The 16,314-nt window shown below is 46.2% G+C and overlaps 1 protein-coding gene and 1 pseudogene across 2 annotated transcripts in view; both read left to right on the top strand.

Moving 5' to 3' along the window:
• Positions 1 to 15,884, top strand: part of LOC144756439 (uncharacterized) — a 28,748-nt pseudogene extending 12,864 nt beyond the window's left edge.
• The window catches only part of EXD3 (exonuclease 3'-5' domain containing 3), a 2,383,304-nt gene that overhangs the window by 2,086,134 nt on the left and 280,856 nt on the right, over positions 1 to 16,314 (top strand). The window lies entirely within an intron of this gene.

The raw sequence follows: 16,314 nt of genomic DNA, 5'->3' as shown, positions 1-16,314 counted from the left end.
CTAGTTGCACAATCTGTTCCTCAAGACAGTCAGAAGAGGGGTCCGAATCAAGCCAGTCATCCTGCAGCACCCGTTAAAGGGAACTGCAATTATTGTAAACAGCCAGGTCATTTCATAAACGAGTGTACAGTTCTGAAACATAACATAGCTACTGGTAAGACTAAAGAAAGACCACGTCCGCCTAGACAAGAACAAGTTTCACAGACTCCTCAGTCACAGAATGCACCACAGACAGTTACAGCACCGCAGCCTATTGCTGCAACACAGCATGTTACATCGCAGATGTACCAGTATGCACAGTCTGAGTATCCAGAGTATCAGCAGTATTCATGAAACAGCCTAGAGAGGGAGGTAGGCTTGCCTCTCATCGAGATACCTGTAGATCAAGAGGGTCCCTATGTTCACAGTCAAGTATTAGGGAAAGACAGAAAGTTTTTGATTGATACAGGGGCAAGTAGGACCACAATTAGTCACGCCGAAGTTCCAGGGGCTCCGCTCTCAGGCTCTAGAAATGTTTCCCTTGGATTTTCAGGAAAGCCTATCGTAAATGAGATTTCAAAGCCAGTCACTCTAGAAGTAGGTCCATTGTCCCGCACTACTGATCTGTTACTTACTAAGTCATGTCCAGAAAATCTGTTAGGCATTAAGACATTGAAAGAGTTAGGTGCAGTTATATGTTGTTCCCCCGAGGGAATACGATTGTTCCTACGTGACTTTAAGGGTCACTATGTATTACGAGATTTTGATCCGAGATTGTCTTATGTCCCGCAGCATTTATGGGCGCAAGGTCCAACTGATGTAGGTTACATGCAAATCACACCCCATCGTGTGACTCTCAAACCAGGTGTAGTGTTACCACGAATCAGGCAGTATAGATTGCCACCTGAGGCTGTAGCAGCCTTATCCAAAATTATAGACGAGCTCATGGCTCAAGGAGTAGTTGTAGAAACTGACTCCAATATATGTAATTCTCCGATCATTCCAGTCATGAAACGTACTGATCCAAATGCACCCCCAGTATATCGATTAGTGATTGATTTACGAGAACTTAACAAATGTATTATTCCTCAGTACCCAGTTGTCCCAGATATCTCTTCCCTATTGACAGCCATTGATTCCGAAGCCATGTTCTTTACAGTAATCGATCTTAAGAATGCATTTTTTAGTGTTCCAATTCATCCAGACAGCCAGTTCCTTTTCGGATTTTGTTTAAATGGAAGGAGCTATATGTTCACACGAGCTCCTCAAGGTTTCACAGAAAGTCCTAGTATTTACAGTCAAGCACTTAAGAGACAACTAGACAATATTCACATGCCAACTGACACTGCCCTGCTCCAGTATGTCGATGATCTATTGATCACAGCCCGTTCTGAACGTGACTGCGAGCGAGCGTCACTGACGGTTCTGTATTTCCTAGCCGAGATGGGGCACAAGGTGTCCCCTTCGAAGCTTCAATTCTGTGTCCAGCAAGTGGTTTACTTAGGACACTTGCTGTCCAAGAGGGGTAGGCAGTTGACACCCGATCGCATCCAGTTGATAGCGAGTCTTCCTCAGCCCAGGACCCAGAAGGAGGTACGTGCCTTTATTGGCCTTACTTCTTACTGCAGACAATGGATTCCTCAGTATGCGTTTCTAGCCAAGCCACTGATACAGTTAACGACACAGGAGACAGCCGCACCGACTGTCCTCCCTTGGACATCTGAACATACACTTAGTTTCAACGAGTTAAAGAAAGCTTTATGTCAAGCTCCAGTTCTAGCTACACCGAACTACAGTAAGCCTTTTACACTTTTCGTCACTGAACGCGAAGGTACAGCATTATCTGTTCTCACACAAGATCAAGCAGGACAATACAAGCCGTGTGCTTATTTTTCTAGCACATTAGATCCAGTCGCCCAGGCTTTGCCCGCGTGCCTCAAGTCAGTTGCAGCCACAGCACTAGCTATCAGACAAAGTGATTCCATAGTTTTAGGACACTCCCTGACAGTACAAGTTCCACACTCCGTGGAAGTTCTTTTAAATAGAACACAAACACAGCACTTGACAATTGCACGTTTAACGGGTTATGAATTGACACTGTTCCAGCCACACATAGAAATCAGACGCTGCAACGTCCTGAACCCTGCTACACTGTTGCCATCAGCTAGTTCAAATTCTGCCGCACACAATTGTGTGGAAGTAGTCAACATTACGACAAAGCCAAGACAAGACCTGACAGACATTCCGTTACTAGATCCCGACCTGACACTTTATGTGGATGGGTCATGTATGAGAACTAGTACAGGAGATTTAGTTGCCGCGTATGCAGTGACTACTGACACTGAAGTTATTGAGACACACCGCATTGACACTCTGTCCGCTCAAGCAGCAGAGCTAGTTGCTCTGACACAAGCTTGTATACACGCCAAGGAAAAGAAAGTTAATATTTACACAGATTCACGCTACGCATTTGGAGTCGTTCACGACTTTGGAGTGCTCTGGCAGGAGAGAGGTTTCATGACTTCTCATGGAACCAAAATTCAGCATGGTTTCCTTATCCAAGCTCTGTTAGATGCAATACATTTACCGACATCCATTGCTATTATGAAATGCAAAGCACATACGAAAGTTACTGACATTATTTCCCAAGGTAATGATCTAGCAGATCGCACAGCCAAGCTTACAGCACAGACTCCAGACATTCAAGTTAATCCGACACAGACACAAACTCCAGACCTGACTACATGTATGACAGTTAAGGACCCCACCCAGGATGTCATAGATATCCAGTTACATGCTACTCCCGATGAAATCAAGAAATGGTCTGAACAAGGAGGGGTCCAGACAGATCAAGGATGGGTGACGAAGGGAAGAACCACATGGTTTCTCCCCGACTCTATGGTTCAAGTTATCATTAATACCGCACATAGTCCAGCACATTTAGGAGAAAAAGCAATGTTAGACAGTATCCAGAACATTTGGTTCAACAAGCATTTACGAGCTGCAGCCAAGCAGAAAGTCCGTACCTGTATGATATGTTGTCAGTTTAATCCAGGTAAAAGTGTCCCGGTGGAACAAGGGGGATTCCAGCCTCCTGACCACCCTTTTGAGGTCCTCCAGATGGATTATATTCAGATGGAGCGATGTCGAGGTTTCAAGTATGTTCTTGTAGTTGTATGCGCTTTGTCCAGATGGACAGAAGCATATCCAGTCCCAGATTACACAGCCGCGACCACTGGCAAGCAGTTGGTTCGTGAGTTTTTCCCTCGATATGGACTCCCTAGAGTCGTATATTCTGATAACGGTCAGCCATTCTCATCTGAACTCATGAAGCACGTTTCCCTGTTGTTAGGGTACCAGTGGAAGTTTCATTGTGTACGCCATCCTGAAGCAGCTGGTCTGGTCGAGAGACATAATCAGACTCTGAAAATCCGAATTGCCAAAATATGTAAAGAGAAAGGTGTGGACTGGCTAGTAGCTCTGCCAGTTGCTTTGTTTTATATGCGCATGGTCGCACATTCCAGATCAGGTCTGTCCCCGTATGAGGTCGTTTTCGGCCGCCCCCCTAACATGTGGGGTACTCCTAGACCCCGAAGTATTACTGATGTTTCATGTAATATGCTGACAGATTACCTAGCTTCCTTGATGTCTGCCCTCAACTCATGTCGTTCACAGGTTGCCGCCGCATTTCCAGACAATACCGAGGTGGCCCCGCATGAAATCGTTCCAGGTTCAATGGTCCTCGTACGTAACTTCGACAGATCAAGTCCGCTGGAGCCACATTGGAAGGAGCCCCGTCAGGTCCTCCTCACCACCCGTACAGCCGTGAAATTGGAAGGACGCCGCGGCTGGGTACACCTTTCGCACGTCAAGAAATTCTACGGATTAAAGCCGGTCTCCAAGAACATTTCCCAGGATTTAAAAACTTGTCAAAACATTGTTCCTAAGGACTGTCCCGCAAATGACATTGGCACAACCCCTCCCCTGTTAGAGAAAACTCCGCAGCAGGAGTATAAGCAAAAGCTACGGTCTAGTAAAATAAGTCAGCCAGTTTGATTGTCTAAGTCCTCCCCTAGGTGAAACGGTTAGACTGTTTCTGACATGTATAAAATAGACCCCCATAGTGAGAGAGTCAGTCAAAACTCAATCCGATGTATCGTTTTTCTAAGTTTCATATTATTTCTCAGCCTTTTGACTTCCTGCACTAGTTACGCATTTTATCTGTGTTTTCCAGTTCCTCATGTAAATAAGCATTCTAATATTACAGTAGAGCACACGTTTAGTGATCTGCCTCCTCATGAATATTCATACCGTCTCGCTATGCGTAACAATACTTTTATCCGCATGTTGCATTATTCACACCAGACCAGCAATGCCACTAATTGTTGGGTGTGTGGTCGACTCCCCCCTTTCCAGACGTCAAAGGGAGTTCTGCCACTCTTTCCTTATCCTTTTTCACATAATGGTTCGTGTGGAGCATGGTCCACGTTAACGTCATCCTCAACAGATATGTCTTTTCTTAACAGCACATGTTTCCCAGACAAGCATGGTCCCCCCCACAGAACAGGTTTAGATCTAGAAAATGAAGTGTACAATTTAGGTAACTATTCGTCGAATTTTATGGTCCTGAATGTTCAGTCTGATACTACTCCAGACTCACCTGCTATTTCAGTGTTACCAGTCAAAGGCGAATTATGTGTTCGTAATTATGGTTCTGTACATGTAGGACATAGTGATTGTACTACTATTGTCAAGTATAGTGACAGTGGGAAATCTATTTTTAAAGCTTCACGTCATTCTTATTTTGTTTGTGGTCAAACTGCATATGTTCATCTGCCCCTCGATTGGGAGGGAACCTGTTACATTGCCTTCCTACTGCCACCTGTTTTTCTAGCCCCACCTGACTACCATAGGAATTCCTACCTAGTACATACTAGACACAAGAGAAATCTCCCGATTGTCGACTATACTGAAACTGCTGCAGAGCAATTCATTGATATTGATAAAGGTGTTTTCCCTTATTTAGGTACAGTTGTAAATAGTAAGCTAATCCGTAGGTTAACAAGAACCCTTGAAGCTGTAGTAGATGAGACTGCCTCCGCTCTAGGTAACTTAACCGAAGAGCAATCCTTTATGAGAATTGTTGTGCTCCAGAATCGTCTCGTCCTTGACGTCATACTGGCCGATAGGGGCGGGGCCTGTAGACTCATCGGATCCAGTTGCTGCATTTTCATTCCAAATAACGCGCCGTCTGTTTATTCAGCTATAACCAGACTTCATAAAATTGCCCATCTGTTACACCAAGATCCAGGCACCTGGACATGGTCCGGTTGGTTCTGGAATATAATTTCCGCCTGGGGATGGAAAGTCCTGTCCTTTCTAGGTATCGCAGTAGCGATCATATTCAGCTGCTGCCTCTGTATACAATGTGGCCCTGCGATTTGCGGCATGTGTGCTACCTCTTGTATTCCTAGTCCCAAGCCCCGTTCTAAATCTCGTTCCAAGACAATTCGAGATGAACAAATGGTACTGTATGAAATGATAGATGGCATCATGAATATTGATGTTTCCTGATGGAAACGTAGTGACAAGGAGGGAATGTGGAAAAGTAAATTTTGTCATGTTCTATGTCCCTACGTGTCATCCATCATATGTTATGTGTGCATGATTAAATATGCATATGTATTCCCCATGTCCGATTCAAGACGCAATTATAGTTGTGTCCACCTCTGGTATGTCATTTCCCAGTTCTCGTGAGTAATATGAGTGTCAGGCCTATGTAAAGTTATGTTGCCACGTTTCTCAGTGTGCACGTTAATTCATTGAAAGTCCCCGTTTCTAGGCCTCAACAGGGCCCGGACACCAGATTCAGCTCCTGTCTCCTGAAGCCTCGCTGAGGAGCGATACAGCCCCCACCTGTATCCTCGACCTTTCACTTACTTCCTGCCTCGCAGTGCCCGGTGCAGCTTGGCTCTGCCTCTGAGTCTGCCAAGACTATGTTATGATTCCAGCTATCAGTTTAGTCCTCCTTCTCTGCATTCCCAAGCTACTGAACTGCATCAATAGTTTCCGTCATTGTCTAGCCTATTGGGCCCCATGTTAAGAGAAATACTGTATTTAATGGTCATTTAATATTCTTCATCACGCACTACATGTAGAATAAATGCATGCTCTAGCCTTAGAGTCTGTTAGCTTTTCCCCTCATGACTTCTAGTTTATATCAACATGTTCCCTAAACATTAGATACCAGATAGGGTTTAAGTACATGTCGCTCCGACCCTCCAGACTTTAGTCTCTGCTCCTAGCACAGAGTTCATAGCCCCCAGCTTCTCCTAGTAACACGTCATTGCCAGTTTGCGCGCACCATCAGGTTAGAGGTCCCGGCTCCTTAGGTAGCCCCCTCCAATGTTTCCGCCCATTCATGACATATTCTGTTACATTTGCATCACATGTCTATGTGCACACCCAGTTACACCCTCTTTAGCCCTTATCTTTCGCGACTGTTTCGCGTCATGCCTCTTGCTCCACCCACTGCTACGCCCATTGCAATGTAATGCTATGTGTTGGCGTTATGTATATATGCTCATGCATTGTTATTAAAAAGTGTTCCCAGTTCCGATCCTGTTGGTGAGCCATTCTAGACCCTGACCACGGCAGCGCTGCCAGGCTTGCCATCCTATTCCGTGCAGGTTGTCCTGTTCCTGTCCTTATGCTGTAATAAACCTGCAAAACTCCTACTACCTCGAATTTTGACTCTTATTTATTGAGCTATCTGTTATTCATTCATTCATTCAAAAATAGATCCGGTATTATTTATTTATATACCACATAACACAGGTTATTAATGGGTGTCCTTGCAGCTGCTGCGCAGCTCGAAAGACGGCAGCTCTGCCAAGAAGCAATAGTTGCCCTTGCATTGGTATAGAGATAGAAGACTGCTCTACCACTGATTATTAACGAATATCACTCCAGCTGCTGTACAGACATGAAAGACTGCAGCTCTGCAGAGAGGTAAGAAGTACGCTTGCATAGGCGAAGAGATAGAAGACTGCTCTACCACAGATTATGAACTGGTGTCCTTCCAGCTGCTGCACAGACTTGAAAGACTGCAGTTCTGCCAAGAGGCAATGGGTGCCCTTGCATTGGCATAGAGATAGAAGACTGCTCTACCACTGATTATTAACGAATATCACTCCAGCTGCTGTACAGACATGAAAGACTGCAGCTCTGCAGAGAGGCAAGAAGTACGCTTGCATAGGCGAAGAGATAGAAGACTGCTCTACCACAGATTATGAACTGGTGTCCTTCCAGCTGCTGCACAGACTTGAAAGACTGCAGTTCTGCCAAGAGGCAATGGGTGCCCTTGCATTGGCATAGAGATAGAAGACTGCTCTACCACTGATTATTAACGAATATCACTCCAGCTGCTGTACAGACATGAAAGACTGCAGCTCTGCCGAGAGGCAATGGGTGCCCTTGCATAGGCGTAGAGTTAGAACACTGCTCTACCACAGGTTATTAATGGGTGTCCTTGCAGCTGCTGCGCAGCTCGAAAGACTGCAGCTCTGCCAAGAAGCAATAGTTGCCCTTGCATTGGCATAGAGATAGAAGACTGCTCTACCACTGATTAATAACGAATATCACTCCAGCTGCTGTACAGACTTGAAAGACTGCAGCTCTGCCGAGAGGCAATGGGTGCCCTTGCATAGGCGTAGAGTTAGAACACTGCTCTACCACAGGTTATTAATGGGTGTCCTTGCAGCTGCTGCGCAGCTCGAAAGACGGCAGCTCTGCCAAGAAGCAATAGTTGCCCTTGCATTGGCATAGAGATAGAAGACTGCTCTACCACTGATTAATAACGAATATCACTCCAGCTGCTGTACAGACATGAAAGACTGCAGCTCTGCAGAGAGGCAAGAAGTACGCTTGCATAGGCGAAGAGATAGAAGACTGCTCTACCACAGATTATGAACTGGTGTCCTTCCAGCTGCTGCACAGACATGAAAGACTGCAGCGCTGTTGAGAGGCAATGGGTACCCTTGCATTGGCGTAGGGATAGAAGACTGCTCTAGCACAGATTATTTATGAGTATCACTCCAGATGCTTACAGACTTGAAAGACTGCAGCTCTGCCGAGAGGCAAGGAGTGCGCTTGCATAAGCTTAGAGATAGAAGACTGCTCTACCACTGATTATTAACGATTATCACTCCAGCTGCTGTACAGACTTGAAAGACTGCCGCTCTGCTGAGAGTCAAGGAGTGCCCTTGCATAAGCGTAGAGATAGAAGACTGCTCTACCCCTGATTATTAACGAGTATCACTCCAGCTGCTGTACAGACATTAAAGACTGCGCTCAGCCGAGAGGCAAGGAGTGCCCTTTCATAGGCGTAGAGCTAGACGACTGCTCTACCACAGATTATTAACAGGTGTCACTCCAGCTGCTTCACAGACTTGAAAGACTGCAGCTTAGCCGAGAGGCAAGGGGTGCCCTTACATAGGCGTAGAGATAGAAGGCTGCTCTACTACAGATTATGAACGGGTTTTCACTCCATTTGCTGCACAGACTTGAAAGACTGCAGCTCTGCCGAGAGGCAAGGGGTGCCCTTGCATAAGCGTAGAGATAGAAGGCTGCTCTACCACTGATTATTAACGAGTATCACTCCAGCTGCTGTACAGACATGAAAGACTGCAGCTCTGCTGAGAGGCAAGGGGTGCCCTTGCATTGGAGTAGGGATAGAAGGCTGCTCTACCACTGATTATTAACGAGTATCACTCCAGCTGCTGTACAGACATGAAAGACTGCAGCTCTGCAGAGAGGCAAGGGGTGCCCTTGCATAAGCGTAGAGATAGAAGGCTGCTCTACCACTGATTATTAACGAGTATCACTCCAGCTGCTGTACAGACATGAAAGACTGCAGCTCTGCTGAGAGGCAAAGGGCCCCTTGCATTGGAGTAGGGATAGAAGACAGCTCTACCACAGGTTATTAACGGGTGTCCTTCCAGCTGTTGCACAGACTTGAAAGACTGCAGCTCTGCCGAGAGGCAAGGGGTGCCCTTGCATAAGCGTAGAGATAGAAGACTGCTCTACCACTGATTATGAACGAGTATCACTCCAGCTGCTGTACAGACATTAAAGACTGCAGCTCTGCTGAGAGGCAAAGGGCCCCTTGCATTGGAGTAGGGATAGAAGACAGCTCTACCACAGGTTATTAACGGGTGTCCTTCCAGCTGTTGCACAGACTTGAGACTGCAGCTCTGCCGAGAGGCAAGGGGTGCCCTTGCATAAGCTTAGAGATAGAAGACTGCTCTACCACTGATTATGAACGGGTGTCACTCCAGCTGCTGCACAGACTTGAAAGACTGCCGCTCTGCTGAGAGTCAAGGAGTGCCCTTGCATAGGCGTAGCGATAGAAGACTGCTCTACCACGGGAAACAACCTTTACCACACAGTCATTACATCGCACTACCTTTACATAGCAGGCATTACATCGCAACATCCTTTGCATCGCATGTCATTACAACACAGCCATTACATTGCATGTAACTACAACGCATGTCATTACAATGCATGTCACTACAATGCAGGTATTACATCGCAAGTTATTACAACGCATTGTACCCTTACACTATCCGACACTTACCCTACTGTTGCACTCACTGGAGTTAGAATAGTAATTTTTATCCCTATACTATCCAACACTTACCCTACTGTTGCACTCACTGGAGTTAGAATAGTAATTATTACACCTAACTATCCAACACTTACCTTAAATGCAATGTAATGGTACGCATTGTAATGGTTTGCATTGTAAAGGTATAATGTGATGTAATGAAATGCGTTGTAAAGGTAGTTTCTGAAAATGCCATGTAATGGCATGCTATGTAAAAGAATGCATTGTAAAGGATGTTGCGATGTAAAAACTGTGTTGTAAAGGCATGCAATGTAAATGTATGCGTTGCAACGTCATACATTCTTCTACCACAGATTATTAACGGGTGTCCTTCCAGCCGCCATAAGTGGCACAGTAGGCGATGTGCGCGGGGACAGTTTCCCGACCCCTCTCCAACCCCCTTTTTAGGTCTCGCCCTGGAATTAGCATCCAAAGGATGCTTCCAGGGTTGGAGACGTATAGTTAGCTGTCTCGAGGGAAGGACGGACGAGAAGGTGCACGAGCGCAGTCCAGGCTGGATTGGTGTGCGCGAACGCGCACGTTCCGTCCTGCGCCGCCCTCCCAGCCTACCGCGCATGCATGCATGCACACAGACAGACACAGACACAGACACACACACACACACACACACGCGCGCGCGCGCACTCGCACTTACACTTACACTTACACAGACACGCAGGCACCCAGACAGGCAACCCCCTCCTCCTCCTCCCCCACAGTCACACACGCATACACACAGACTCCAAGACACACGCACGCTCACACACATACACAGGCCGCCGCCGCGCGCGCGCCCACACATGCCCCCCTCCCGCCCTTGCAGGCCAGCCACAAAGCGAAGCCCCACTCACCGGCAGCAGGACTCTTCCTCCATTCTTCGGCACCGGGGCGCAGGGTAGGCTCCTGCCTGCTCCGGTGCTGCAACCAATCGCGGCTCTTCCGGCTCTTCCGTGGGAGGCGGGGTAGGCTCCCGCCCTCCTACTTCCTGTTTCCTGTTGTCGCGCCGGCCTGCCTGACTTCCTGCTCGCAGGCCGGCAAAGTGACGTGTTGGCATGTAAGCTTGTCAGTCTCTGATGTGTTTACTCGTGATCATTTAGGAGAGTCCCCGTTTCGTGACTGACTATACATATGATCGGATTTTCCGCATATGTAAACACAGCATTCCGGATTTATACTTGTGAATGTGTACGTACCACATAGCGTATTCCTTCATGTGTAAATGTAAATGTACCGTTATTTGTGCAAAAATACCGCGTGTGATATTATGACACATCCTAAATTCGTGAAACATTTTTTTGAGCACATTTAAAACGATCCTTCTAAAGGAAGGCGATACTAAACAAATTAAAATTATTTCTCTACTTAACAATCACGTGCCAATGTCAATATTTTACTAAACTACGAAATTGTTCAGAGAGAGGTCGGAAATTATACTTGTAGAACGAGTCAAACGAGAAATATTTCTTTTAAAAAAAAGGTGCATTTGGTTTTGGCCTTCTTATCTAGTTAGGTGCATCTATCTCGAAACCTTTCGTGGTTTTTAGTAAATATTATGAGATAAAACACCCAAGGCCACATATTGTATTACCACAACACACTCTGAAATTATAGCTGGATTCGTCTGCTGAATGTAATCCACGAAATGTCTATGTTTATGGCACTTTAGTCAAAAGTAACAGTAAAGCGTAAAGCTGTTAGATGAAAATATAATTGGAATTCTCCCATACGTTTCTATTTCCGGTTTTGCTTGCGACACGCTTTGCAATTCTGACGGTTTTGCAAAAAAAAAAAAAATAGGAGTCATGCTGGCCTGTAAACTGCAGTGCTCATTTGTATTCCAAGATGCCCGCAGAAACATGACTCAGCACTTTCATGAGAAAATCAGCCATGTGTGTTCAGTGACTTCTATCTAGCACAGCAGAGGTGGGGTGACTAATTTTTGTCACGGTTTTAAAAGCTCTGGCATCGAGACACCTCATGTAACCAAAAGATTTTTTTTGAAATAAGTAAATACCTATATAAGTATATTAACGGGGCTGGGGGGGAGGAGGGGGGGGCGTCAATCCTCTACTTTGCTACTGTCTTTTTCTTTCCATTCTTTATTATTATTTTTTTTAATCTTGTTGTGTGTGTAAACTATGTATCCAGTTTGCAGTAACCCAAAAGCATAGAACGGTGTTCTTTGCACCAATACAAACCATATTTTGCTAGTATGTGCGTTAAAACTAAAAAGGGCTTCTGCAGCTGTCCAAAGTACATTGGCTTGCTAGGAAACACCCATGCTCTTCTATTAAAATGATATACTGATAATTATTTTAAAATCTACTATTTATTGCAAGCATAGGCCAAGGCCACCAAATTAAGACGGTAGCAGGTTTTCATTTATTTCTCTGTTGTATGTTTGAGACATATATGTGCCATACAATTAACAAAACTGTTGCTCCAGCTTGCCAGGACCAACCATATTGACTTCGCCAATGCCCGTTGCCATTTTTAGGTCTCGCCCTGGAATTAGCATCCAAAGGATGCTTCCAGGGTTGGAGACGTATAGTTAGCTGTCTCGAGGGAAGGACGGACGAGAAGGTGCACGAGCGCAGTCCAGGCTGGATTGGTGTGCGCGAACGCGCACGTTCCGTCCTGCGCCGCCCTCCCATACTCCCAGCCTACCGCGCATGCATGCATGCACACAGACAGACACAGACAGACACAGACACACACACACACACACACACACACACACACACACACACACACACACACACACACACACGCGCACTCGCACTTACACTTACACAGACACGCAGGCACCCAGACAGGCAACCCCCTCCTCCTCCTCCCCCACAGTCACACACGCATACACACAGACTCCAAGACACACGCACGCTCACACACATACACAGGCCGCCGCCGCGCGCGCGCCCACACATGCCCCCCTCCCGCCCTCGCAGGCCAGCCACAAAGCGAAGCCCCACTCACCGGCAGCAGGACTCTTCCTCCATTCTTCGGCACCGGGGCGCAGGGTAGGCTCCTGCCTGCTCCGGTGCTGCAACCAATCGCGGCTCTTCCGGCTCTTCCGTGGGAGGCGGGGTAGGCTCCCGCCCTCCTACTTCCTGTTTCCTGTTGTCGCGCCGGCCTGCCTGACTTCCTGGTCGCAGGCCGGCAGAGTAACGAGGATGTTTTGCGGTATTTATTTTTTATTTAATTATCCATTTTTTTTATATAGCGCGGAAGTTACTTACATAAGGTAATAGTGACAATTGGGAGCAAACAAATGTGCAGTTCGTAAAAAGAGAGTTGGGGAAAACCGTTAATACCAGTGACAGAAAGAACGTGTACATTTATATCTAGGTAGATAACAATAACGTGAGTTGGGGCAACTGACAATATGACGTGTTTATGTCTGTATTAAGATATATGGATTGGGAGTGTCAACTATACAAAGGATTGATTTTAGAGTATGGCGCACCAGGTAGAAAATGCGCAGTCGGAATATTATAAGATGGGTGAAACCGTTAATGGGATTTATATGGACGGGAACATGCATGCATGTGCTTTAAATACCGCATTACAATAAGTGAAAGTAGGGGAACCGTAAGGATGTAACTTCTGATCCTTTCCAGATACAAAGGAATGTTTGCTTTTGCTAAAATCTGCAAATTGTAGAGCAAGTGATAAATTATGTGGCAAGTGATAAATTATGTGTCATGAATTATGTGGCAAGTGATACATTATGTGGCAAGCGATGAATTATGTGGCAAGTGATACATTATGTGGCAAGCGATGAATTATGTGGCAAGTGATAAATTATTTTGCTAGTGATAAATTATGTGGCAAGTGATAAATTATGTGTCATGAATTATGTGGCAAGTGATACATTATGTGGCAAGCGATGAATTATGTGGCAAGTGATACATTATGTGGCAAGCGATGAATTATGTGGCAAGTGATAAATTATGTGGCAAGTGATAAATTATGTGTCATGAATTATGTGGCAAGTGATAAATTATGTGGCAAGCGATGAATTATGTGGCAAGTGATACATTATTTGGCAAGTGATGAATTATGTGGAGGGGAGGGGCTATAATCATGCAGAAGACGCCGCAGCTGCCAAATTGCAGTGCTTGTGGTGTGTATTTTCTGTATCTGTTTATTATTCAGTTACGAAGAGGAGGTGGCGCCATTTCGGAAACTTGTCAGTGGACAACCTCTAACATTTCTTATGTGGGTGGACATGTGGCCTCCAGAGCTGCACTCTGATCTCAATGCTGCTCCATTTTGCTGCTGCATAAGTCATAGGTGGGCTGCATCATTATATGTCAATATGCAACATATTTTATATGTCCCTTTTTATAAAAACAAAACGTAACTACTGCAAAAAAAAATAGCCAATGCCATTTACAATACTAAAAGCTCAAACTTTGCCTAATGCGAGACCTATTGCATTGCAAATGCTTGTTGAGTGTAGCAGGGGATTAGGCGGTGATAGTGATTATCGGGGCAGAAGGGCCGACTACAATTAGATTATCTGGTAGAAACCAATTCAAGGCTTAACTGTATTTTCCTCGGTGCTCACCCCTTGTTTTAAGTGAGTTAATACAGGCAATTAACACACATGCCTGGAAAAGGGGGAAGAGTTGGGAAAAGAAAGGACTACAATCCAGAGTTGGCTCAACTATTAAAATTAGAGTTGGCTAAATTGGGCAATGAGGAGGATGGTGATGACGTGCAAACAGGACCAGCGCATGATCCCAAGCCAGAACAGGTGCGGGAGGATTGCCCCCGCCGGACAAATATGCCCCATCCGGCAGCATTTCCACGAGTCCAAAAGAGGGCGAGGACTCTCCCTAACAAAACAAAAGCTGGTATTCACAGGGGCGAAGTGGTCATGCTGACTAGTGGGGCTGAGCAGGCAGGCTAGTCGTCCTCAGGTGAGGGTATTTAGGGCCCATCCAGCAGTATGGCTCCACCTATGCTTCCGGCTATGATGCAGCAGGTGTTGCTGCTGGTGTGCGTTCAGTGCTGGCAGATATTCTCAGCGCGCTCCAGGCACTTTTGTCCCAATAGCAGGGCTCCTCGATTGGGGAACAGGGGGTTAGGCTGATCTGCTTTATTCAGGTGGGGCAGTCCCCTCTCCTCCCAGACTGCAGGCTACGGCGGTGCAGGTGCCAACAGTGAGTCTCCAAATTATGATTTTGGGGGGGTCTGCACAGAGTGCACCTCCAGGGTCGGCACCTGTGTCCGCACCAGCGATGCCCCTTGGTGACTGGTGTATCCCAGGGTATAACGGCAGGCATACTCACGTCGGTGGCATCCCTTTTAACTCAGTTCGTGGCTCCAGCGAGTGGGGGCCTGGTTAATGGCACATCAGTGGCGCCATGGGCACCATCACCAAATTTGGGGAACACAGTCATTGAATTGCAGAAGCAGGTAGAACTCATTGCCAGGGCTCAGAAGAAAGAAGGCACAAGCGCAGCTCCTCAGTCAGTGGGTCAGGAGGCCCTTGCACAATCCAATACAGCCACATTTGCCCCACCATGTAAAGGGACAGGGACTGCGGATAAGAGTCTCAGTAGTAGGGGGAAGGCGCGAGGGGGCCAGGATACCTTGCTTTCCAAGCCTGGACAATTGGCTTCTCACGTCCCAGCTAATGTAAAAGAAAAAATATGGAAAGGCGAGTTCATTGACATATTCTCACTAATAAGGCCAAAAAGGAGGGAAGTAGAGGCCAAAGTAAAGGAGGGGAAGGACAGCTCTTCCAAAGACAAAAAACAAAAGTAGAGGAGTCAATCACTAATTGGCGATTTGGTTTTAATGTATTTTCAACTGCGATGTTGGAGAAGAGACCAGAGATAGCTGCGCCCATGATATTTTATTCAAATAAGATTTTGAAAGCGCATGCTATGTATGGCGGGATGGCTTGGTTAGACTATGACAGGGATTTCAGGTGGGCAAAAGTTGAGGATCCTGAGATTGGTTGGGATCAGACGGAGGTGAATGTGTGGTTGGAAAGTGTGAATAACAAAACACCAATGAAGCAGCCCTTGCGCGTACAATGGGAATCGGGTGAGAAAAGGGGCCCTGCTGGGCATTCAATAGAAAAATCTGTACACGGCCTGCTGCATCGTGCAAATTTAAACACACCTGTTCTTTCTGCAGCCCCCCTTCCCATCCTGAATTCAAATGTATCATGAAATCCAAGGATAAAGGAAGGGACCCCAAGACATCATCCCAATAGGACTTTGCCCCCCCCAATAGCGATTGAAAAACTGGTATTTTGGCTAAATCAGTATCCCAATAAGCATGCAGCCCAATTGCTTTATCAAGGTTTTTCTATAGGCTTTCGCTTACCTGCCCAAGGTGTACCTTTAGTTTTGCAGTGTGACAACCTGCTGTCTGCCCACACTCATTCCACTGTTGTAGCTCATAAACTGGAAAAGAAGGGCGCCCTAGGTAGGATAGCGGGCCCTTTCATGACTCCTCCATGGCATGACTATGTTTTCTCACCACTAGGGGTGGTACCTAAGAAAGACCCATGGCAGTTCCGAATGACACACAAGTTATCTGCACCTAGGGGTACCTCAGTCAATGACGCTATCAACCCTGGTCTTTGCTCCGTGGCCTCTTCCTCATTTGATGCAGCATTAGCAAAATTGTGCAATCTTGGC

Source organism: Lissotriton helveticus, chromosome 5_1 (assembly GCF_964261635.1).
Source record: "Lissotriton helveticus chromosome 5_1, aLisHel1.1, whole genome shotgun sequence".
NCBI lineage: Eukaryota > Metazoa > Chordata > Amphibia > Caudata > Salamandridae > Lissotriton > Lissotriton helveticus.
This window is presented reverse-complemented; position numbering and strand designations above follow the sequence as displayed.